Source organism: Zonotrichia albicollis, chromosome 1 (assembly GCF_047830755.1).
Source record: "Zonotrichia albicollis isolate bZonAlb1 chromosome 1, bZonAlb1.hap1, whole genome shotgun sequence".
Classification (NCBI taxonomy): domain Eukaryota; kingdom Metazoa; phylum Chordata; class Aves; order Passeriformes; family Passerellidae; genus Zonotrichia; species Zonotrichia albicollis.
Window position 1 is genome coordinate 107,739,024 of NC_133819.1, and position 26,463 is coordinate 107,765,486.

A 26,463-nucleotide genomic window follows, 5' to 3' on the forward strand; every position below is an offset into this window, starting at 1 on the left:
GAGGGGGAAATTGAAGAGCAGAACCCCTTTACACACAAAAGGGATGTTACGGATGCTGATGAAGTCACGAGGAAAGGAAAGAGCAAGGATTGCTCTCCAAGGGCAGCAGGTTTAATTACAAGAAAAGAGCACAGTGTATACGAAGATATTACTGCTCCACTAGAGGACAGTAAGGAGCTGCTTTTGAACTAAAAGCGGTGTAAGAATTACTCTTTCTTACCCTTTGATAGTTGGCCAGTTTTATAAGATTTATATTGACTTTTAAATTGTAGATCTCTTGTCTAGCTCTTCTAATGCCAGAAAAACTGGTTTGCTTCATCTTGAGAAGCAAGACATCAATTGTAAAAATCAAGAAACAAGAATAGAAACAGACTGATTTCTCCTTCAAAAATAAGGATAAAGAAATACCAGAAGTCTAAGCAACCTTTGTGTACCAAAAGATTATTGAAATTTATGAATTTTAAAAATTTAGTTAAATATTTCTATTTGCAGAAATTTATAATTATTACTTACTTGTGTTTTTAGGACACTCTTGGAATAATATGTATCTTTTGCCCAGAAGGAATGGAAGAAAAAAAGGGAGCCAATCAGACCCAGTAAGGAAATTCTGCTAAAAAAATAACTTTAAATATTGTTATATTTATACATATTGGGTTTGTCCTCTTTATGGCATGGCAGCACATTGTAATTGCAGTCAGCTGGGCTGTCAAGAGGAGTGGACTGTGTTCTTTGAGATTTGTGAGGTTTTCCACAGTTGGCAGTGGAAAAAAAATCAGATAAAAACCATGAGCTGAAGTAGGTTTCTGTTTTTTGGAGGAGATTGGGGCGAAAATCAGTGTTTGTGAGCTAAATATTCAATGGCTTCTTACCTGAAGGCATTATTCAGAAGCTGAGAGAGTGGGAGAAATTTCTTCAGATGTATTGAAGTATGAGCATCCAAGTGGGAATCTCTGGTGACTATTGGGTCGTGCATCCACCACCTGGCAGAACAGCCAGGAGAGCCACAGCTGTCTCCTTGTTTCCTGTCCTCAGCTGGGACTAAATCTTAGGATTCATGCTGCCTCTTCTCATTTTATAAGGGAACACTTAGTAATCCATGCTAGGATTTGTGCATCTTGCAGTTATGTAAATAAATGCTGATATAGTATTGGTCATGACTAGAAGAGCTTGAGAACGTGACACTCATGTAGGAAGTACCCCCAAAGAAACAGTAATACCTAGGAACCCATCCATTCAGCAACAGCAAAAACAACCCTCCCTGGAATGGGTTGAAAACTGGAATGGGCTTCCGAGTTTTTCTGAACTCAGATTGAGGTAAACTTCTTGGGTTCCAGTCCACTGGTGTGGACCCAAGGATTGTACAACTTCAAGTTGGTGGCTTAGTGTAATTCTCAAAAACATAAAGATGGCAAAGTCATGGCTTTAGCACTTCCAAAGTGTAATCTGCCCACTCTGCAAACAATCTCAGTCTGAGAAGGGAGCCTTTGATCAAAAAAAATGGTTTTTTAGACTGCTTGGAGCACAGAAGTCAAATTGCTGGTAAAATGTCCACAGGCAAGCTGTTTCCTGCACTGCCCATGAGGCCAACTTGGTTGCTAGTTGCTTTTAATTAGATGTGCTTTTGAACTTTGCCTTTCTCATGCAGAAAGGATAAATGCCTTGTCTCTAATGAAGCAGAAGGAAAACTATGTCTGTGTGCTGGTAATTAGAAACTCCTGTCAAAAGAAAAAAAGAAAAATAATACAAGACCAGAAAAATCATAGGCCAGGGAAAAACAGGAGAGAGCAGAAGAGAATGATGAGGTTCTTGTTGGTGGCACATCATGGGGTATCAGTGGACTCTTGTTTTTAGAAATAATAAGCATCAGCCCTGATCCTCAAGAGAAGGAGTTTGCTATGTTTAAATAAATCAGCTGTGGAGAATTTGGAAGAAGAAGCTGACACTTCCCTTGCCCAGTGTGTCTCTTAGTGTAGAAAGACTGCTCGGTCTCAACATAATCTGTCTTTGTTGTGTTCCTGCACAGAGCATGAAGTTTCCAGGAGTGTTCTCTGTCTACAAGTATGAACACCTAACTATGAAGGAAAGGTAGCAAGACACTGCAGAAATAAACCTAAGGTTAAGTCATTGCAAGATGGACCTGACTTTCAGATTATGTTTTTTCAGTAAAACCTGAAATGTAGTGTTTTCCTCAGATTTCAGCTTGCTTCTTTAGTCTGTGCATTGCAATTTGTATGTCACCATATCAAAAAATCTTGTGTTGTAAATGACAAAAACAGCACTGTCCTGTGTAAATTATTTTACAGGTTACAAAGTGTCAGCACAGTTTGGGTTGTGTCTTAGAACAAGAATGTGCTATAAAAATACACAATTAATTTTGATCATCAAGTTCAAAATTATGATTCCTCTAAATATACATCAATCTCCCTCAATGATAAATATGAGATTTTTTTTTTCCTGAATTGCAATTGTCTTCTGTCTCACTGCAGTCCTTTAAAAGCTACTTCTCCTCTTTAGAATATTTTTTAGGATACATCTGTGGCTGGATATTCGGCATCCTGGGCACAGTGCCTGAGGTGCAAGCACCATCACAGCAGAGCCACTTGGACTTGCTGGGGCCTGGGAGAAGTTACTCTATCGTGTTCTTTGTGAAGAGAGCCTCCAGTCAAGGGCAGTGAGGTCTGTCCCCCACACTTGGCAGTGGTGGGAGATAACCCTGCCCTGCAGGAACTTTGAGAAGGACATTTGAAGACAGCTTGCCCTTGGGTGGCTTTTGTCTGCATTCCAGCTGCAGCCATGTCCAGGCTTATCAGTCTCACTTACAGCCAAGGCTCCTGTTTAGCATCTTGTTAGGAAAATTAGTTGGAGTTTAGGTCAACATGGGAGAAAGGTTTTTCATTACAGATGGGAAAGCTGATTTAAGCTAAAATTAAACTTATTGGGAAGGCATCCTCAAACTAGAACATGTTACCAAATCAGGACGGTAACATTTGGTACATGCTTGCTACACTGGTAAGTGACTACACAACCAATGCACCAACAAAGTTATCAGTACAAACTGGTGACATCCATTACATACGCAGACAAAAAAGTGAGGAAAATATCCCTAGAAATAATTGCAGGAAGAGTTCCATGTCTACCTGTATTCTATACCATGTCTTCTACAAAGATATTACACACATGTGGCAATAATGCACATTAATATATTTCAGGTACTGTACCAGAATAAATAAAATATTAACAACAATTTGAAAATACAGAACATCTCCCTTTTCCCCCCTTTCTTATTTCTGAGTGGTCTACCCAGGCTTTTAAACTTCAAAGAAGAGATCAGTTAGATTTTTGATTTTGGTTTGTTTTTTTTTCACTTTTGATAGTCACTAACTTTAATAACAGTTTTGAATTAATTTATTTTCAGTTACTTAGTACCTTACTTGGCATGGTTCCTACTTAAGACAACAATTTCATGTGGAGACTGCTTTAAGAAAAAAAAGTAGTGATACAAAGGAAAAAACCTTTCTATGCCTGTATTCCAGAGCCAGTAGGAATAGACAGGAGACAGTGCTGTGGATCAAACACACATGAAACAAGAAGTAGAGGAGACAAAATTCAGATCTAGTCATCAGCTCCAATCCATATGGTGATAAAGCCGCTCAGTTCCCTCACAGTCAAAATTACCAACTCTATGAGTCTTTTTAGAACAGTTTTAAATAAAGTGAGAATAAAATAAAGCTAGATAAGGAAGAAATAACAATTTAGGGGCCTTTAGGAATATGTTTTGTGTGCTTTACTTGTGCCCATGGGTAAATCAGTTGTGGGAAAAGATAAAGAGATTAAATACAGTCTTTGAAATTACATTCCTAATGACTCACCATTTCAGAGAGCTTGGGAATTTAGGCTGCAATTGAAAAGAAGCATAAAATGAAAAAAAAGCTAACATTATCTTGGATAATGTGTATCAGATAATGAGTTGATACTCTTTTAATGTTGAACAGATGTCCTAGAAGAGACAATTATTTTAATTCAAATTTTCTTTTACTTAAGCCAGTTTGCAAAAATACAGGTACCCTCTCACACAAATGTAAGGATGAATATAATTAGAACCAAGACGCTATAGCTGCAAGTCAGAAAATCTAATTTTCTATTGCTATTCCATGGAAATATCCTGCATTTCAAATTGTAGTAGTCTTACACTTTGGAACAAAATAGCAAAATTTTCCATTAAATGAAATCTAAAATAATTGAGTTGGAAATATTAGACTTCTTGAAGTATTTCATTCTGCCCCAGCAATTGAACTTATATTATTACTGTCAAATTAATAGAAGCAGGCAAGAAACTCAAACTCGTCATGACAACCCTCTCTGAAATCATTGCACTCTTTATATGAGTTTCTAAAGTGTTTTGCTTGCTGGATGTGAAATGAATACTTTCCAGCTTGCTAGCCTGCCAAGCACACTCTATTAATTGCTAATAGATCAGTAAATGCTTGGCAAACCATTCAGAGAAACCAATGGGACTTTTGAAGTTTAATCCTAATAATTTGACTTCAGCAAGGAAAAGAAGAAATGTAAAATGTCGTAAAGAATGTTTTTTAGCCATACTTCCCCCTACTTCTGATTTGGTCAGTAATAGAGAAGCACATGAAGTCATTGGAAATATGATTCTCTTCTTCTCAAACTTGTGTTGGAAGAGTTAACTGTTCAGGGGGGGTGTCAGAAAGCCTTTTTTATTCCTCAGCCTCTGAGTATTGACAGAGAATATTTCCTTAGCAATCCTGGAAAAGTATTATGCATTCCCAAGAAAGGAATTGCATTTATGTCTCATCTGCTCCATCTTCTGCTGTGGTAAACAGAGAGCATTGAGCCAGGGAGCTCTGGGGTTGGTGGCACCTCACCCTAAGGAAAAGCAAAGGAGGCTTTTGTGAAAATGTTGTCAAGACGTTAAATGGCCATGTTGTTCTGATACAGTATTGTGGAAATACATATGACTTATTTCACAAGTCATTAAATCTGATCGATATTTCTTTAAAAAGACAGGTATGTGCTGTGGAGACTGGTGGTTTCCAGGCAGTGCCAGCTCTTTGAAGTTACTGCATGTATGATTTTCTCACAGAACTGGGTTCATTTATAAAAAGACATTTATGTTAAAGCAAATGTGAGCTGGCACTGAAACAATTGCTATTAAAATATATTTCCCTTTGAGATGTCAACAATTTCCAACTCAGTATATATAAAAATAGCTGTCATGGGCTTTCTCAGAAGAAAACTTCTGCAGAATCTGCTTATCCCAGGACTGACCTGGGAGGGACATGAGAATAGGAACAGTAAGATTTAAGGCATTTGTTACTCAGAGAGGCTACAAATTATTATTCCAAATGCGTCTGTAGACTCGACATGACCTATTCTAGAGGCTCTCACCCATGTCCCCAAAACCCATGGCAGCTCTTTTACACCCAGCAAAGACACCCATGAGCTGTGGCACGCACTGAGTCATTCCAGACGGAACTGCCTTCAATATGCAGTTATGAGACTCACAGGAGACTCCCAAAGCCAAACATTCCTTCTTTCTGCCACTCTAATTTGCTACCTAGAGGCAGCAGCCTGCTTTTTTCTGCTCTTCCAAGTTCTAGATGTACCTCCATTTCCAGGAACAAAACTGACGCTTGCCTGCCAAGGTCCATCAAGGGCTGGCATTCCTGGTGGTGAAATCTTTTCCCTCACAATTCCCCATCTCTCCCACAATTCTGGATTCAGGCTTTCAGCTCAGACTAACTGGAAGTGTTTTGAAAAGGGGCCCTTATTTCAAAGGACAAGAGACTCAAGATGCTCTAGAATGTGATGGAGTTCGGCAACCAGAAAGTGAGGTGCTGTAATTCACATCCCATTGCAGAAAGCTCAGATATAGGTGGGGCACTGGCAGAGGGCAACTCATGGAGAGGGAGTTTTGTGTGAAAATATTTCATTTTCTCAAAGAAGCATCATAACTTTAGGGTGCTCCAAGACCATTTTGGCCAGATCCTGGCCTACTCTACTGCCACTTTTAAAACTCACTCATCTGTAAAAAACCTACTCTAGTAGCTTTCCTTGTGCCTTCATGCAACTGATGGCTGTTGAATCAAATGTTTCAAGCTGGCTTATGGTATTTTAAATCCTATTGCCTATTTGTTGTGGTTTTAGCACTCAGACAAAGGGCTCTACATCTTTTGTATAGATTTATGCTATATAGTAGCCAAGAATAAATCATGCAAGTGGAAAAATATCAAGGACAGAGTGTAGAAAAGTAAAATAATGTGATTATGTGTGTGGCTGCTGTCTTTGCAGTACTCAAGCAGAATATCTGCTGCTCTGCACAGCTCTTATTTTTTTTGAAAACTAAAAAAAAAATAAAAAACATAAAAGACCTGCTATTCCTTGGCCATGGCTGAAGCTGAAGGGAAGAATTTTTCAGGGAGGATTTCCAAGCTCCCACTCACTAGTCAATTCAATTTTTTAAGGCTTTGGGATAATACAGACTCATTTATTGCTCAGAAGTGGCCTGCTTGTAACTTTATACCAAGGAGGTTTGATGAATTTTCAACATGTGAAATTCCAGTGTTTTCCTGGCCTACAGCCAGCACTTCTGAGATCTTCCTCTTTTACTACTTATGTGTGTGCCATCAGGTATTTTGGTTGTGTTTTCAGACCATTTCCCTTTCCTATTTTCATTGCTGCACTTTGAGGATCCTGATCTCACCACCAAGCCCACGTTTTTTAGTATAAACAAAGCTGCAGCCTCTAAAATCCAAAGATTGTATAAATTTCTGCTTTTCCTTAAGCAAAGCTTTCAAAGTGACCTGAGAGGGCAAAAAGGCTTTCATATGCCAGACCTAGTGTTGTTATGTGACAAAAGGTAGGGGACCCTGGTGGCCTCACTGGGGATGTGATCCCTCCCTGCCCTTTGTGGGACTGCCCCAGGAAACCCCAGCCCCATGGGCCAAGAGTGACATCCATCGGGGTGACAAAACAGGAGAGGCTCACCTGAGGGGTTTGGCACTTTGTGGGGTGCAGGGGAAAATGTCTTGGGATGCAACAAATTTAGAGGATGTTATAGGGAGGAATCAGTGTGGCAAAAGGGAGGGATTGTGGAGGTTTGGGGAATAAATGAGTAGGCAAGAGTTAAGGGATATAAGAGACCAGTCAGTGCCCTTGTCTGGCCATGCCCTGCACCTCATTGCTGCCATCTATCCTGTCTGCTCATCAAACTGTGTCCATACACATCCCTGGCTAGAGGCTCCACTGTTGCTGGCAGGCAAATGGAATAGGTGGCTTGGGAGACAGATAGCAAAGCAGAAATATCCTGGGCCAGATATTTCTCCATCCCTACCTGCAAAAGAGCTGGAGGAGCTGGCTACTGATCCAGGCCAAGCACAGGGGAATGTGTGAGGTCTGGGGTCACTGAGACCTGTCTGCATATGTGTGTGTGTGTGTGTGTGTGTCCAAAGATTGATGAGGGCATCCAGGGCCAGCTGCCAGGTGGGCAGGGTGTCCATGCCTGGTCACAGGAGGGGTGCATAGCCTCATGTGGGCGTGTGTGTGTGTTTGTCTCTGCACATGAGGGGGGCTCATACTCAACCTGCCCACAGACTGTTTTTACCTGGTGGGCTGCTGAATTCAGGGACCCCCAACCCCACATGTCCAGATCTCTGCTTTACTGAAAGCAATGGGAATAAATAAGTGGCCTAAAGTCTGATACTAACTGAGTTTTAGTTTTGGGGTTTCTAAATGAAGGTTTTTTCTTACACAGGGAAGGCTTACAGACACATAGGGTCCACTCATTCTCTGCTGGTGGCTGCTCAAGGACCTGCACAGGGGAAAGCAATTTCTGACTGCTGCACAGCCACCAGGCAAAAATTAGAGAAACAAACTATGGAGAGAGAAACTTTTAGCTGCCATGAGTGTAGAGGCTGCAGCTTCTCCCATTAAATTTAACTAATGCAAGGCCATGACTCCAGGATGGCCGTGCCTGTGGGTCTCATTCTCTCGTGTGGAAAGGGATTGCACAGCTTCCAGCTCAGGACCATGAGATACATGACCTGCGACTGCAGGTCCCTCCCACTATCCAATTACCAGGAATTTTCCAGTAAGTGAGACCCCATAAAGAGGTATCAGTGATAAAAGCCAACCTGAGAAGAACCCTCTCAGCATCAGCACTGAGCACACTAATAAATCATTTAGCCCAGCACCTCCTAAATCCCAGCCTCAAAGCAGCAATATTTACACAAGTTTCTCCAGCCCATGCACAGCTGGTCTCTGAGTGCTCATGTCAGAGAGCTCTCAGCATGAACAAGAGGTGCCCTGGGTGGGGAAGCAGCTCAGACTTTCCACAGGGACAATTTGCATGGTTAGCTTTGGGTACTAAACAGTGCAAAATAAAGCAGAGAGTATTTCCTACAAGTCTGGGGATTGTGACTTAATTCTAAACAAGCATCTGTTTGCTCCAAGCATCAAAGCCATGAATAAGCACAGTAAAATCCTTCTTCTAAGAGTGATGGAAAGCTTTCAAACCCTTTAAAATCCCTGAGACTCTTTAATATTCCCTTTCAGACTCCTGTCTTGTGATATCAAGTAGAAATGTCACCTCAGCACCTGCTAGGACAACAGGCTGGGTCGGCTGTGACACTGTTTGGAACACCTGAGCCACCACCCAGCTGAGAGGACAGGAGATTGTACAGGTGATGCCTCATGTCCTCCCACCAGGACAGCAAACAGCACAGTGGAAGCAGGTCAGTCTTATCTCCTTGTCTGCCTTTTGGGACAAGTGGGACAGTTTCTCTCCTGCAAACATTGCTCAGTGTGAGTAGTTGGTCCACACTCTCACTTTCCTGCAAAAACATAACCTTTTTAAGCCATGCATTAATACAGGCTGTCCTAGGAGATGCATCATCAAAGGAGATGCACACACAGCTGGCGCTGTGACATTGTCCTGTGCTGGAGTCTTCCACTGCAGCCCTAGGTTAAAAAAAATAAAATAATAGAAGCATTAATTCCTGATTTCTAATATTTTGCATAAAAGAGGCAATAGCAAACACAGAAAAAAACCCCAAATCTAACCAACCAATCAAAAAAAAAAAAAAACCCTCACCCAAAACCCACAGGAAAAGAACCCAAACCAAACCAACAACAAAAAGGAAGCAATAAACATGTCAGTTCCATAGGGCTGTTTTGGAGGTGTCCTGGAGTCAAGGTTGGGTTTACCTGCTGGTGTTTGCAAGTTGGGCATACAGCACCATTTGGCCTCCTCTTTTTCTCTATATTGTCATCTCCTGTTTGCTGCTGTTGGAGCTGTGCTTCTGCAGGTGCTTGGACAGGCAGAACGCTCACTCAGAGTCCTGCCTGCAGGATGGGGACAGGCATCCCTCTGTCCCATGCAGGAATGACCATGCTGCAACAAAGCAGGAACATCTTCTGCCTCCAGCAGCTGTGCCAGCAGGAGTGTGGAGTACATCTCTACATGATAGCCCCTCAGCAGAGACCACTTTCCAGCCCCCACTGACATTTTCAGCTCCTAGATGGGTGTGAGTTAGGATTTAATTCTACCCAACAGCCTCATGATAAGAAAAAAAATTAAAACTTGGAGGAGCATAGTAATTTAAAAGTCATAACACAGAAACTGTGGACAATGCACCAGCTGCATGGGGTAACATGGAGCCCAGAACAACATTGCCAGGGCCCAAGACCACCATGCAATTTTCCTTGCAGGTCTTTTGTCTTTCTCTGCAGCACATTGCACACCTCAGGCTGTCCCCCTTTTTTACAACAGACCCATCTCCCTGGCTTGTTCCTGTATGCCAAGCTCCTCTCTAATGCCAGAGCATTTCTAGAGTACCTGAACTCTCTTCCCTGAGACTGGGAAGGAGAAATTCCTGTGGTCCCTCATCTCTTCCCGTGCTTAGATAAGCAGTTTTCTCTTAGTTTAATAACTTGGGATAGCAGAGCAGATATGAACATGGGCTCAGGGAGTCTCAAGAGACAGGGGAGACACCCTTCTCCATCCTCCTGTGCCACTTGGGGAAAGAGGGAGATAAATTGGGAGTGAAGCTAAGCCCAGGAAGAAGGGAGAGATGGGAGGAAGGTGTTCTAAGATTTGGATTTTATTTCTCATTACCCTACTCTGATTTGATTAGTAATAAATTAATTTCCTGGAGTCAAGTCTATTTTGTCTGTGATAGCAGTTGGTGCATGATCTCTCTGTCCTTATTTTGACCCATGAGCTTTTCTATATATTTTGTTACTTTTTATCTCCCCCAACCAGTTGAGGGTGTTGGGGCATCTTTGATGAACCCCTAGCATCCAACCAGGGTCAAAACACCACAGCCTGTGACTGTGCATGCTGTGAGCAAAGGAACAAGGATCTGTCTGGCATCCACCCAATATTCAGTCTGCTCCCTCAGCAGGTAAATACTTCTGGGGCAGGGATTTCTAAAATGTGTGCTGGGGAGATGCACAGTGAATCACCCAGGTCAAAGTAAGCAGTCAATAGAGTGACCCCAATGCAAAATGGTCTGGCACAATCTGTTCCACACCAGCACACTGAGCACCCATTCATGCTGCTGGAACAGTCTTCCTCACTCAGAGACAGACCCCAACAAATCTCCCCTTCCACCTGGCTGGAAATTTTAAGAATGGAAGGCAGCAGTAGGAAGAACACCTCCACTAAACCACTGCTGTGCCTTGAAGAAAGGGTCTAGAAAAAGCACAAAGTGTAGCAAAAGCGTAGGTAAAGTGTAGCAAGACATTCTTCCTGCAGCACAGCATCCCAACTTCCTGAAGTTCAGAGGTTTCTTGCACCAGAAGTTATTCACTGGACCATCATGTGAATACACAGCTTGCTCTCACCCTCCATGGAGGAGGGAGGCTTGTTCCCATGTGAAATAAGCAGATACCTCAGTGGAAGTGAACAAAATGTCTCCAAGGGACGTTGCCACCTCATTTGCCCCAACACCACGGCTCATCAGTATCCTGCCATCCTGCCCAGTGCTGGTGCAGCTTGGAGTGAGCTAAAGCTGCGAGTCAATAGCAGGATCCCTGTGCTGTGCATTAAAGGAGATATTTCCATATTCTCCTTTCAGATTGTGTTGAGATTGCCTCTGTGCTGTGGGCCTGACTTGGTAATGCTGACTCACAGCAGGAAAAACCCAAGTGTCAGGTGATGTGGAATCCCTTCCAGGTCTCACCTTAGGTCCCTCAAGCAGAGGAATGAGCTGTAGTCCAGCAACAGCTTGAAGCCAAGGAGAGGGAGCAGGCCAGCCAGCAGAGGCTGACAGTATCACAGTGACTTGTGACCCACCTGGAGGTCCCAGGAGGAGCTCAGGAGGTGCAATGTTCAGTTGCAGAGAGGGACTTTTCTCCCTGACGGCCAGAATGCCAGCTTGGCGCACTGCTGCTTTACACCAGCTGAGCTGATGTTACAGTATAGACTGTTTCCTAAAAACCCTCAGGGAAAGCAATTTCCTGACATTATGCTGAGGAAGAAGAGGATGCAGTCCTCAGAGAAGCCCTGCTGGAAGCTGAAATCTGTCCACCAGACTTTACCAGCTGGATTAGGACAGGCAGGGGAAGAAGAGGGTTTCCTACAGCCCTTCATCTCCTCGTTTTGGCACACGCATGGCTCCAGACACAGGCTTGGATCTGTGAAGGCTAAAATTTGGTTTTAATCACATCTCTAAGAGAATATGACAAAAAGCTGTTAGCATATTTGTTTGCAGTATGAATAACTAATGGAGCAAATACCAACCAAAACTGAAACTGTTGTAATTAACCACAGTGTAACAGAGATTTCAGTTCATCATCACAGTACTTTTAAATTAGGGAGTTATCTGCACATAAATTGTAAGTATTATTTAGAAAAGGATTAATCTTAAAACAACTTGATTTGCTCTAGGAACACATTCTGGAAGTCAAATTTCTCTTTATTTACAGACAACCAAAATGAAAATATTATGTCTATTTTCATGTGACAGGCTTAGAAAACAAAAACAGTCACAGGAAAAGCATTTGTGATGGAAAGTTACTGTCCTCTCACTGGGACTTCTCAGACTGTGAGAAAAGACAGAAATGGGAGGGAAGGAATATATATATATGTGTGTATGTGTGTGTGTATATATAGATGTATATATTTATCAATATATATTTAGTGCATGTTTATTTATGTATATTTATGTAGAGAAGAAAGAATCACAATGTTGGGAGAAACCAACATGAGTACTTTTAGTTGACATGAGAATAAATAATATTGTTTCTTAGGCTGGAAGGGAGCAATGTGTGCACACAAATGCATGCATCCCTGGTGGGAACTGGAGCCTGAACTATTGTAGTTTTGATGATGGCACAAATGGAAGACAACTAAATCCAGGTTCCAGTTGCTGCCATAACTCATGTCCTGAAGGCTGGGTATGGAGAAGCATGAGGGGGGAGCTGCAGTTCTTCCCCAGGTATCCCCTACAAAACCTTCAGAGGAGATATGTGTTCTATAAAGACCTTATACACAGCACTCTGTGAATGTGGAAAGTGACTGTAGGGACAATTAGCATACTTGTCTCCTTTCCCTGTAATAAGGAACATCTCTAAGAGAGATACACAGAGAGAGGGGGAACAGAGAGAGAACAAGCAGCTATCTCACTCAAACTCCTTTTTTCTGCTGCACCCTGTATTTCCCTTGCTTTGATTAAGCCAGTCCCAACAAACACCAGCCCTGACCTCGCTTCTCCCTCCATCTGCCCCAGGGGCTCAGCCCCTCTGTGAGGACAGACTGGGAAAGAGAGAGGCAAAGAAAATCAGCATGTCAAAACATCAGCCAGTGCTTTTATAACTGAAAAGGCAGAGGCATTGGATGAGCCCCTGCGAGGCCAGGGGGATGCTCGAGACCACGCCTGTGCACAGACACGGTGCCACCTGCGCGGGTGGGCGGGCAGCGAGGCAAACCTCACGTGCAGCAATGCTGCCTGACTTGTGGAGAACAAAACCCTCCACCAACCTTTCCAGAAAAGAAAACAAAAGCCTTGAACAAACCATGCCCGGGCCATTTCAGCCAGCAACAAAGCTAACAAGCAAATCAAACAGAGAAATATCCCAGCAGACCTCAAATGGCTGAACAAACAAACGGAGAAACTCAGGTTCCAAAGAGCAGGGAAGCTGGGTTATGAAACAAGATTTTTGATACAAAAGGAAGCTTACAGCTATCGCTGGTGATTAGACATGGAAGAGAAAGGTCACTCTGGGTGCTAGACCACACTTCACACACGCATACACACAGAGGTTATTCAATCAATATTTGTCCTGGAATCACATGCGGCAGAAAAAATTTCAAGTGAATGGTCAGCAGAATTTAATGCTCGCATTCATTCATGTTGTGCTCTTGGATGAACTTGTGTTTTTATATCTAGTACAACCTAAGCTTTAGAATCCAGGAGGTTTTTAATCAAAATACAGGCAAGTCTTGGAATTAAACACTACATTAGTATATGCCTTTCAATTACATTTTCAGCAGGACAGGAACACCTCACTATTTTAGAAAGGGATCTGTGATAGGAGGGAGATTATTTGAATCTCCAAGTTCTGGGACTAAGAGGAAAAATAATTCAGCTCATGCTCCAGAAAGACAACACTGTCCACAGAAACTTACTCAAAGCAGAAGGGAGGGACTTATTCCTGCCACTACTGTGTTCTCCAGCCATGCTGCTGTGCTGGCATTAGAGGTTTTATTTAGGGTCACAGCAGTAACAGCAGGAAGATATAATCCTCTGATGAACAAGCAGCTCTTACCCCCTGCCTTTGTGAAAATGATGATCTCAGGTTGAGGATACTGTTGCCTTGAATCACCATATTTTTAATCCCCCTGTGAGTTTGTCACAACAGACTGTTTGCTTATATTCAGATCATAAGACCATGGCTCAATTTTCTCCCCTCAGCAAGAGTTAAAGGAAATTTGACCATAGGTACCCTAACCATGGACTTTAGAATTTGGGTACAAATAATGATGATTAAAGCACAAACAAAGCAAAACAAAGACAAAACCCAACCCTCTTGCCTAGTGACTTAATTACAAATTATTTGCGAGGCACAGCAGAACATCCAGTTTGGCTTATGATATACCTGATGGGTGGCATTCAGTCACAAAGGCAGGATGCCTCTAAGTCCTTCAAACAGTGTCACAGTGTGACTGAAGTGACATATTAGTGCTCTCTAAGGTTGCAGAGGGGTTCATTTCAGCCGCACAGGGGATAGCCTTGGAGAGGAGAGCCATAGTGAACATCACTGAGAGTAATAGCACAAAGGCAAACACGGGGTGGCTGCTTCAAGGCAGAAGCTTTTGGGGAGAAGTTTATTTTAATATCCTAGCTGAAAATTCACTGGAAAAACAGCTCCATTGGCGCTGGTCAGGAAGAATGAGAGGGCAAGGTTTATGTTCCTCTGGCAGTCGCTCCTGATGAAGCTCCCGTGCTCCAGGTCAGGACAAAGTGTTGCCACGTCCTGCATCCAGTGGCTGTGCTTTCTTCTTCATGCAGCTAACGCAAAAGAAATAAAGCCGTAAGTTGGTCACACTGCGTTAAGGATCGCTTTCATGGACTTCAAAGAGCCTGCTGAAATCACTGCTGTGCATGCAGTGCCAGAGGAGATGCTGCAGGAGGGCAGGGAGCAATCCCAGGTCCGGCACCACGTCCCGTTTCTCCTGCAAACCATTTTTCTTCACCTGGGCACCTCCTCCCCTCTACAAACACCCTCCGGGAAGCGCTGATGACCCACGCCGGTGCTGTCTGCGGAGAGGAAACTCTCTGTTCCAAGCGGGACACCCTGGCACAAATCAGGGTTTATCCCGCAAATGGGCTGGCAGGTTTCACACGGGGATTTGCTCTTTCTAGGTTTCACCCACACGAGGCTATTGAATTTATATTTTGTAACACTTGTAAGGGAATATTCAAGGCGGAGAGGGAAAACAAAGATTGTCCATGGATGTGATTTGTTACCCTTGGAGACTTGGCTCTCACTCTGTTGGGCATTGAGTACTACAGCGCCCTGTCTCACTGCTTCTCCAGCTCTGCATTGGGGCAAAACTGCACAGATTCAGGCACAATTAACATGATGTTTCATGGGAGTCACTCAATGCTCTGTAATGTATTTCCTTAAATGGCCACAGATTTGGCCTAATATTACTTGGCTTGATGCCCTTTAGAAATATCCACTTCAGAAAAAATTGCAAGCTGAATTTGAGCATTTGAAGTTTTGGGGCCAATTACCCTACATGCATTTGTCTTCCTCTTACCTTTAAGGGCCACCATACTCCTCCTTCCCTCTGCAATCCAGGAATATTGTACAGAGCAATAAAAACAACATATCCCTCACCTATCTCATTCTATTGGCAAGCAAATACTAAAGGCTCAAGACCAGCAGATGGCTGTTCAAACAAATTCAGGTCTTATCGAGCCTAGGAGGGATTGACACACCCATGTTTTCACTGTGTGGCTCTCCTGTGAGCTGTAAGGGCCATTCTGAAGACAGAAACTACAATTTGTTTTTTCCAAGGGCAGAGTATGCTTCATGATACAGTATCAAAAACTGCATTTGGTCCATGGAAATGCTGATTAGGTGTCAGGCAGTTTAAAATTCCTATGAATTCTTAAGAACAAAAGCAGGGAGAGGTGACAACATGTCATTACAGTTTAGAGCAGCATGAAATTTAAACTAGGAAATTTCTTGACGTTAGAAAGAGGAAGTTCAACACTAATTGAAGTTCTGCCATTTTCAAACATTTCTCTGCAGCCTGTTCCTCTTGACATTTTTTTTTTCCTCACAAACATGCTTACACCTCCCAAAATACACAATCACTCAGGTGAAACTGTACAGGCAGGTGGCACCTCAAGGCATCTTGTGAGCTGCTGAGGTGGTCGAAAACACCAGTACCACAAAAATCAGTAAAGACAACTCCTGAAACGTGCTTCAACTTTCTCAGCACCAAGTGTCAATCCCACCACCACATGACCAAAAACCCCCTTGGATGTTTTCACTGGTGCCTTAAATATAAGGGTTTCTTAGACACCTTTAGGATTTTCTTCTTAGGGCCTCCTCACCACACTCTTCCCTAAGGGTGACAGGGGAAATGGCACTACAAATGGTCCCCACACCTGTAGCATGTTAATGTCTCATCCTGGCCCTCAGAACCTCAAGCAGGGTGCAAGAGAAGCTGTACTGGTTTAAGAGCAGCAGTGAGGCCAACCAGGGCTATATCAGCAGATATAGAACAAGATACAGATGAACCAGGACTAAGAACAGAGCCAGAGAAGGCATTTGAGCAGTGGTTAAGAGGGGTCTTGGAGTGGTAAGACCCTGACTGGAAGACACAGCTCTGACATCCTTGTTTTATTTCTTTGCATTGGAAAACTTGTATTTCTGCACTCCTAGTACTAGATGGAACATAATGAGACCACACTTGGCGATTCATTTACAGATCTACCCTTGATGCTCAGGACTTCTGACTCCTTTTAACTGTGTAATTCCCCCAACTTAAAATCTTGCCTTGAAATCTGAGTTCTAGTGTCCCTCTAACTTCCAGTCTGTTCATTCATTGCCTGCTGACAAAGAACTGCAGGTGAAGTTCTGTTTCCCTCATATCACTTACAGACATAAAAACTACTTTGCTGGCAATTGTAGCAGCTCGGAGTTAAAAGTAAAGCACAGATATCTTTGATCAGCTTCACATCAGGGAATGAACCCTCAGAATACAGATTCAAATAAGTATTCAGCTAACTGTAGCAATTGCTCTGGTCTCTGACCAACTGGGCAGATGAGTGTTTTTCTTTCCAGAATCCCTTCTTATCAAGGCATATCACAGAGCTGCAGAATATCCCAAGTTGGAAGGGACTCACAAGGATCACTGGAATACAGTTCCTGGCCCTGCACAGGACAAACCAAGAATGGAGTGCCATGTGCCTGAGAGCATTGTCCAAATGCTTCCTCAGTCAGGTCGGGTGCTGTGCCCACTTCCCTGGGGAGCTTGTTCCAACCTCTGGGTGAAGAACCTTTTTCTAATGTCTAACCTAAACCTCCCCTGACACAGCTTCATGCCACTGCCTTGGGTCCTGGTCACTAGAGAGAAGAGATCAGTACCTGCCCCTCCATTTTCCCCTGAGAGGAAGCTCTGCACTGCTAGGAGGTCTCCCCTCAGCATCTTCTTCTCCAGGCTGAACAAGCCAAATGACCTCATCCACTCCTCATATGGCTTCCCCTCTAGGTCCTTCCCCATGGAGCCTCCTTTGGATGCTCTCTCACAGCTTTGTAACTTCCATATGTTATGGTGCCCACACAGGGCTCGAGGTGAGGCTGTCCCAGGGCAGAGCAGAGCAGGACAATCCCTGCCCAGCTGGCAATGCTGTGCCTGAGGCACCCCAGGACATGACTGGCCCTCCCAGCTGCCTCATATCCAACTTGCCATCAACCAAGGCCTTCGTGTCCCTTTTCCACAGTGCCACTCTGCCGAGTTTCATTCCAGCCTGTACACAAATACAGGGTTGCCCTGTTCCAGGTGCAAAATCCATCACTTGTTAAACTCCATACACTTGGGAATTGCCCAGTTTGATGTCCCCCCATCCACTTTGCACTCAAGCTGTGGGCAGTTACTCACCCATCCTATGATGTTTATAATATTCAAGAGAGCTTTGAAGTTCCAGAGTTTTCTTCTAGAAAACATTGTTCGCACTACAAGTCAACATTAAGACAACATAAAACACTTGATATATACAACACAAGACCTTGTTTTGCAGAATAGATCTGCATTTAGGGCAAACTTTAACCTAAAGCCAGAGTCCAGCGTGCTCCCTCCCACAGTACTTAAATCAAGCAGTAGCCCCATTAAATCCCCTATGGGATTACACCTGCAGTAAGGTGCTTTTCACTAGGATGCAGCTCTGAGAAGTAACACTGTTGGTTGCATGGAGGGTGCAAACAAGCTTTTACTACCCAGGATGTTCCTCGTTAGTCCTAATGATGGTTTGAATGTGACTGATTGCATCTTGCCTCGTTTGCAGAGTCGAAAAGAACTATTTCAATTAGTTTTGAAAATGAGTGAATTTAATTAGAATATTGCAGAATGCTCCGTATTTACAGAATATTTAATTTTGTGCTAAACACCAAGTTTTTAGCCAGGATTTTTGTACTCTTGCTATAAAACTCTTTTGCTTTGAAGGAGCTTGTTCCCATAGGAACACAGTCATTCTGGCCACATGGAGACAGCTCAAACATTTCCAAAATCATAATCCAGCAGAATAATTCTGCTATGTATTCCTTCTACTGCTCTGGTTTGAGTGTATGTATTATGTCCTATTATATCTAGTTGGAATTACATGCCCAGAGGGCAAAGTGAAAAAAAGAAATATATATACATATGCACAAACACACACACACACACAGAGAACCAAAATCTTGTTAATTCTTTTTGCTGTGCACCTGAACTATTTTCTTTTTCTTCTCTTTTTCCTGGAGGACTGGCCCAAAAAACAGCCATCTCCAAAGACATTGCAGTAAATTAGAACTAAATTATTCACCTTTACTTTGGAAGAAGGAATCACTAGTGTGTCAAACATCCCAACAGAGACACCTGCAGATGCACCAAGTATGTACCAAATGCCACACCAGAAGAGCTGTACCCTCCTGCTACATTGCCATTTCTTTCTGTTTCCTTTCTGGCCCCTAAGTAAGTTTTATTTTGTCATAAGTTTTAGGATGGATCAGATAGATTCTTTCCAGGTCTTACTCTTCCCAGGTCTTATTTCTTCACAACCTAATGGATTTATCCTTTCCTTGGAGCTCAAGGAAGCATGAATTTTAGTCTTTCAAGTTGAATGCCATCTCTCTCTTCCCTTACTTTCTTCTACACTTGAATGCTTCATTTATTTAACAACCTCATTGATCTCAACATGAAAATTATTACACTGAGGTGCTATTCAGTTTGAGCAGAGAAAGCACAAGACTGGATCTGTCTTGCCAGGGGATTGCCTTTCCGTTTATGTATTTTCCATTTGTTGCTTACGAAACTTCCCTGCCAAAACACTCAAGAGCACAAATCTATCATGTTTAGACCAAATTTTAGCAGCTTTAATTGCTATCAGACTATGTAAAACATGTATGTGGCAAGCTGTGGTTATTGGGGGTAGGACTGAGCGGCTGTTTTCCCCTGCAATGGCAGTAAGACATCCCCATCCCACAGGCAGCTCCCTGGTCCGGCAGACCCCTCTGTGCACCCATGGCCATTCCTCTGGAGGAAAATTTGCTGCTCCTCTAGCAGCAACATGAAGGCAAGCGGGAGGATTTGGGAAGCGGACGCAGCAGCCCCACATGAGCACCACAGCCGTGGTCCAGGGCAGCAGGGAGCAGTGAAAGACCCCTGAAGGGCTGTGATGGGAAGCCTGTGACTTGACCTGGCTGTGATGAGAACTGCAGCCTTTGGCAGCTCACAGGTCTGGGGACAGAGAAGCTGCCCATCATCCTCCTCCCACCCAGCCTGCAGCTGAGGCTGCACCCAAATTCCCCTGCCACCAAAGTCGCTGCCATTTCACTTTCCTTCTCAGGAGCCCAGTCACTTGTGCCTGCTTTTCTGACCACTCTGGAACAGAGGCAGAGCTGACCTGGCTGGGTTTTATCACGTTGGAAATTTGCCAGTGGCAAATATTTAGTTGGGAATATTGCTCAGGGGATCCAGGCAGGATCTGTGCCCTATCCTGGGGGCAACATGAAGTGGCTGCAGACCTTTGGGACTCCCATGCAGGTGGCCCAGGGTGACAGACCACAAAGATGCAGGTGCAGGTTTTATTTCTCCCCTCTGACTGCAAGCTTTCCACACCAGCCTGCAATGAGCACTGCCCACTGAGGATCTTCCAAAGTTAAAATGGCTCTGAAACCTTCCCTGAAATTTTGGAATGAACCAAGTGTGGTGCTTGTGGGATATCGTGTTGCCTGCAGACCAGAAACCACCACAAAGCTGAGCACAAAAACCCAGCCTCTGCCACCAGAAGTTTTCCATTTGCTTCCTTCGTTCCCCTTGGAGTCACACTCCTTAAATATTTTCAAGAGGAGGGGAAAAAAAAATCCTTTGAACATTTTTTTTTCTTTTTCTTTTTCTTGGATATTAAACATTTCCAGTCAAGCTGAACTTGTAGGAGAGTCTCTGAAACACTCCACCAGCATGTCCCTCTGGGAACTTTAGATTCTATTTATTTAGTGGTTTTATTCACTGAAGGCTGTGTCTGAGAAGGTGTCAACAGTGTTTTCCTTCTCATCCAGCTTCTTGGTCTAACTGTCCTGTGAATTGGAGGGTTTTCTTAGCCTCAGCAACCAGCAAACTGAAAGAATTGCCAACATGAATGTTTCAGAGACCTGCAGCCTGTTTTAAAATTATCCCGAGGTGATTAAAAATTAACAGACACTGTGACAAAGACGGATGTTCTTCCAGGCTTCCCTCTGAAATCTTAATGTCCAGTGATTCTGTACTTGATTCCAAATTGCCTCAGAATGGTAAAGAACAGGAAAAATCATTGCTGTCACTTAATGAAAACCTCAAAACAGCTCTTCCTAGCAACAAGTCATTCTGTTCCACTGCAGTTGGAAGTTGATTTTTATTTACACCACTGCCTAAGGTGATTTCCAAGCAAACAGGACATTTGCCCCTTGCTTGTTTCAATAAAGATGACTCCATTTTGAACCTCATGCCTATGTTAACTTATGACACTGAAAAAAACCCAAAACCCAAACTCTGATTTCAAAGAGGAAAACTGCAGGAAGACAAGGACAAACAGAAACAGGGGTTGTTTTCTGTACAAATGCCCACAGTTTTTGTTTTTCAAGGGAGGGAGTGGCTATGGGGCCCTGTTCCCATTTAATCACTCTAGTAGAAGCCAGTAGGAGCCAGCAACAGCCACATTCCAGTTGCAGTTTCTACATGGCCACCTTCCTTGTTTTGTCTAGTTATCCTGCAAGCTCACTGAGACTTGGGAGAGTATTTCAGCAACACCCAGTAAAATGGAGCTTCTGGTGGGGTGTGTCTAAGGGATCCAATGGTATATAAAGTGAAAAAACAACAGTAGCAACAGCAAAAAAATCCTCAAAGCCAGCTTAAGTTGAATGAGGAACTTTAAAAATTCAGGGTTGCAGGAAAGAAGTGAGGAGGAATCCATGCTGGATGTGCAAGCCCTCAGTCCCCCTGCCGTGTGCATGCATGTTTTTCATGGTCTGGGCCTTGGTGCCCACATAACCATTTTGACCAGCTTCCCAAGAAATGCTTGGCCTGAATCAGATCTAGCATGGATCTACCAATGAAAAATATTAATTATCCTTAGTGAAGGTGCAGTAAATTGGAATAATGATACAGAGGCCAGTTTTGACTTAACTAGAATGTCCTAAATTCCTTAAGAGACAAACAACTATCAAATTGGTTCTACCACCAATAGACTGGTAGTGCATGTGTGTGCACTACCAGCTCACTGATGATCTCAGGAACTCAACACAAACACAAACACCGTGCATGCCACACCTCTGACAAGCAAAAGAATTGGCAGGTTGGGTGCCCTGACCATCCACATCTCAGCTGATTTGAGGAAACACTGTTTCATCTTTGCTGAGGGCACCTGCCTCTGTCTATGGGTCCTGCCCCACAGCCATACGCAACATTCCAACCATGATGGTTGGTGCTCACAGATTTCTCTCACTTTCCCACTACTGCATTTGAATCTGGTTTCATGTCAATTTGGTGATGACAGCACCACTTGGAATGATGCAAGCAAAATTAAGTTCTGCACAGAGAGGCAAGCATGGACCAGTCCTACCTAAGGAACATTGCTTTTCCAAAAAGGTGACACTCTTCTTAGTCTCAAAATTCTACATTTTAATTAGCAAAGGTGACCCTTAACAAGCAAAACATTCAGGCTCCTCAAAAATCACCAGTGAAAAGCACAAGCACTTAGCATTTCTGAGAATCAAGCTAAATTTACAACAGACTGAAGGTTTGGGCCTGGCACTAAAACAGGTCTTGCTATCCAGATGCAGTATTAGTCCTTTGTAAAGAATTTCTACTGTCTTTTTCCAATTTCCATTCTTAACTATGGCTCTCAGTGAAATTTCTTCCAACTGCCCCAACTTTTTTTCTGCCAGACACTCCTTCTAAACAGAAGGATTATTAAATTCACATTCCAAACCTTCTCCAATGCTACAACTGCTGTCCCCTTTTGAAGTGCAATTCTCTTCTGCAAAGTAAAGGAAAAAGAAAGTGTTTATAAAGATTGGATTTGGATCGTTTCTCCAAAGTCTTGCACAGCAAGATTAGAGTACTCACATGCTAAAGGCACTCTGCCTGGCTATGGGGATCTGACAGTGATATCTAGGACCACTGGTAATAATTATCTGTGTTCTCACCTACAGGAGCACTATCACCAGACATCTTTGCTGAACTTCACATAACAGCATTACCTGACTGAGCCTGACAGTCAGAAAACAAGACTGTCAAAATTACAAGTAACAATTGCATTTACTCTTTCTTCCCCCTAGCTGCCCAGGTCCTGCAGCTCTAACAAGTACCAGTGACAATAAGAAACTTGTTTTTGTCCCCAAAGCAGGCAAGCACTGTGCAGAGGCCACTCAAGAACCAGCCTGGTGACTCACACTGGTGACTCAGGACTGGTTATTCTCGCAGGGTTAACTCTCAGTAAAACACAAATCTTGCCTCTAACTCAAATCCTGGGTGAAGTTTTCAACTCATCTGCAAAGATATTTTTAAGCTTGGCCTGACAAACTACTCAGGACCTCAACTTTAGCTCAAGGTCTGTGGCCTTTCTGGCTGGCTTTTCACATACTGCTGGCCACACTTGCCTTGCAGCAGGACTGCACCCACACCATTTAAACAAAACTAAAGACAACATGAGGATTCTACATGTGTTAACTTTCCTCTGAGGGCAAGTACATAGAGGCACTGTTTCTCCGATCCCATTCTTCAGAAAGGTAAACTGCTGAGCTTCTGTTTTTGTCCAAACTCCCTCCACTCTCCTCAATCTCTACAAAGAAAGCCTCTAAATCATCTGTGTTAACAGGACCTCCCAATTCTATGCTGCCACTGAACACCCACAACCAATGAGTCTCTCCTGCAGGTCTTGGTGCACTGGGTGAAAAAGCCACCATGCTCCATCACTCCCATTACCACTTGTCATCTAAGCGCTTACATAAGCCTGTGACCTCTGAAATAAAAACATTTACTTGCACTTGGGTAGAGCTGGTTGGTTGGAAGAGAACTTGGAGAAGAAAATGATTGAAAAAACAGTCACAGAAGCAAGCTTCCAGAATGTGCCTTTTTGGTTTTCCTTTCAACTTTGCTATTTCCTCCAGTCAACCACTGCTTCTCCATCAAACAAAAAAGTTTCAACCAGCAAAATCAATTTGTTTAACATTTTCACATATCCTCCAGCACACAGGACTTCTATAGCTCATGCTTTCACATAAAGTTTTGCTGAGCACAGATCAAAAGGACATAAGTAACTGGAAAAAAAAATTGTATTATGTTGTGCACATTAATTTAAATTTGCTACTAAATGTATAAATAGGTCTAGAGAACCGGGTATTTCTAACGTGCCAATTATCTTTGTACTGTGGTACCCAACTTGTTATCAAAAATAGCTTCAGACTGGAAAAGTAATTTTCCTCTTGCATGTGGCTTTCTCAAATGGGTTTATTTTCACTTGCAATGGATGAGATGTTTTAACCAACCTTCAGTGCGATTTTTGGAAAAGAAAGTATACCCCAGAGGCAGCTTGTGCATATTAGACCAGAGCATCTCTTTGGGTCCATGGGAGGATTTAGGATTTAGTGGGCACAGACAAGCACTTTGCAAAGTGACAAAGTGAGCTCAGCTGGATGAGCCAGGCCTGGAAACACCTACAATCCATCCTGACCACCCTAATTTTGATGTAAGATGGTTGATAGGCTCAACCATTCACATAAGTGTTCCTGATAGCAGAGACTGTAAAATATGATTTTGTAGAATTCAGATGCCAAAATCATTCAGATGCACACATGGACAAGGGAAGGGCTAACATTTCCCTCTGGGTCAGCTGTAGAGGAGCTGTAAAATATAGGTTGTGGCTTCATTTAAAATAATGCTTCCAACAGACAGAAATTTACTGCATCACAAGAGTAATCTTGTGAAAGGAGTGCACACTTCTGCACTCATAAAAAATGTCCTAAGTTAAATCAACTTCTGGAACCCCATCTGGCATTTTGGTGGTGGCTCTCTTTCCCAGACCTGTGTACTGTGAGAAGCTGAATTTGGGGAATACACACCAGCACTCAGCTGCCATACAGAGTTTTTGAGCTCCAGAGGAAAGTACACACTGTTGCTGCTGCCCCACAGAAATGCAAGAGGAAAAAAATATCCCAGTGTGTATCTTACTTGGTTCCAAGGTGGAAGGCCTGAGTTCCATGACCTATTTACTATTTGGTAGTAGTCCCTGGACCAGGGGTCAGCATTCAGTAACATACCAAGTGCCAGGTTACAGAGCTGTGACATTTTTCTGTGACCAGGAGTCCTCCTCCAAAAAGTCCTGAACTCTTTCAGAAGTGGTAAAAGAAGCCTGGAACTCCTCCACAGGAGCCAAGTGCATTAGTGCCCTGACATCTCACAGGTTGCCACAATGCCTTAGGTCAGAAAAAGGCATTGCCATCAGATGAAGGCGGCAGGCCTGAAACTCCTCAGCCTACCTCTCCAAAACAGAAGTTTGAAGGAACCACTTTGCAACCACAGGGGTACAGAGCATCCTTCCAATAGATGAGACATGTCAGTTAGGCTTTTCTCTGGGGAGGAGAGTTTAGCACTCTGGCCTACCCACTTTCCATCCAAATGATCCTTCCTTGACCAGCCACAGGGACAGGCACAGAAGTACCCTCTGGTAAGAAAGAAAAAAGCAGTGTAAACTTTAAGAGAACAGGCTGAAATGAGAATGTCCGCCTCAAAATAGCACTCACCTACCTCTCTAAGAAGGTGTGATGTGGAAAACATCTCTTTCTTCCATCATTTCCCTTCCATTTCTCATTCTCATTGCTCCTGCTCAGGATGCTGCCCATGCAGTGTCCCTTACCAAAAAAGTATCACACCCCAGAGACTTGGTGCCTAAATTTGGGGGTTATGGTACTCAGTGTTAGTAAAGGCCAAAGGTTTAGAAGTAAATCCAAGTCAGAGTGTGATTCTAAGATCTTTGACTGTTCAAAATATCACTTTTGAGAGAAACACATACCTGAGTCCAAATCTTCCTCTAACAATGGGATCGGGTTATCCTTTCTGATCAATCTTTTTTTTTCAATCATCAAATTAGCAAGGTTTTGATAAAATTGTAGGAGACATCACAATATTTTGTGACAGTTTGGGATGGCTTGTGAATCATCCACCAGCTATAACTGGAATGCCATACAAGCCATTGTAATGCTTTATGAAGAAAGCACGTGCTGCTATCTTGCGACAACCATATGTTCCTCTGTTTGTATATATCTGTTATCCAACCCTTACATAAGCCCTTGATGAAATTATCATCACAGGACAAGCATGCTTATAGCACGGTTGAGTTGATCACAATAAAGTAATGAAGGAATGGAGGAGCTCGATGCTGAGGTGGTCTGGCCACCTGCCTTGGCAGGCCACAGCTGTAGACGGTGCAGACCTGCAGTCAGCTCTGCTCAACAGCCTTCACTTTGGGGACAACACGAATACAGATATTTGGGGTTTGGGCTACATGCCCTTTTGGGAAAGAGTGAAGCAATGTACTTTTTCTGGTGCAGGAGAGAGGGAAGGGCTGGGGACGGAGTTGAAGGAAAGGCTGGGGAGGAGGTTGCTTTAATGTTTTAGAGAACCCGTGAGATGTTACTTGCACACACAGAGGCACTTGCACGCCTCAGACTGCAGCAGGGGCAGCGGGGACCGGGACAGCCGAGGTTTGCCGCCCCGCAGAACGCACTGTCGGCATCCAAGCGCATCCCAGGGGGCCGCTCCCCGTTTCCGACTGTTCTCCGTGCCCACCGGGCACTACAGTGCCTGCCCCGGGCACCAGCCCCCGCCCGGGAAAACCGGCGGGCAGCGCCAGGGCCGCTTGGCACGGCATGGCTGCATCCCGGTGCTGCTCCCAGTGCTGCTCCCGGCGCCGCAGACGGGCCGGGCCGGGCCGAGCCGCAGCCCCGGGTCCGGGGCGGTCTGCGCCGGGCTCCGAGGGCCATGTGGCGAGTACTACGGGCACTGACTCCACCTTCCTCAGCTCCCGCCCGCCCCCACGCATCCAGGAAGGGAAAAAGAGGAGGAGGAGGAGGAGGAGGGAAGGGGGTGAAAGGGAAGAAAAAAAAAAAAAAAAAAAAGAGAGAGAGGTTGAAAGGAGGGAGCTCGCCGAGACCCACCCTTCTCCCTCCTCCTCCGGGCTGCTG

The 26,463-nt window shown here is 43.7% G+C and overlaps 1 long non-coding RNA gene across 1 annotated transcript; it reads right to left on the minus strand.

Annotated features, from left to right (window-relative positions):
- Nucleotides 1-11,583: 11,583 nt before the first annotated feature.
- Nucleotides 11,584-26,368, minus strand: LOC113459730 (uncharacterized). Its single transcript, XR_012582171.1, has 3 exons — nucleotides 25,028-26,368; nucleotides 24,760-24,944; nucleotides 11,584-14,540 (listed from the first exon to the last, which is right to left on the minus strand). It is a non-coding gene; the product is annotated as an uncharacterized LOC113459730 (long non-coding RNA).
- Between the last annotated feature and the right edge of the window lie 95 nt (nucleotides 26,369-26,463).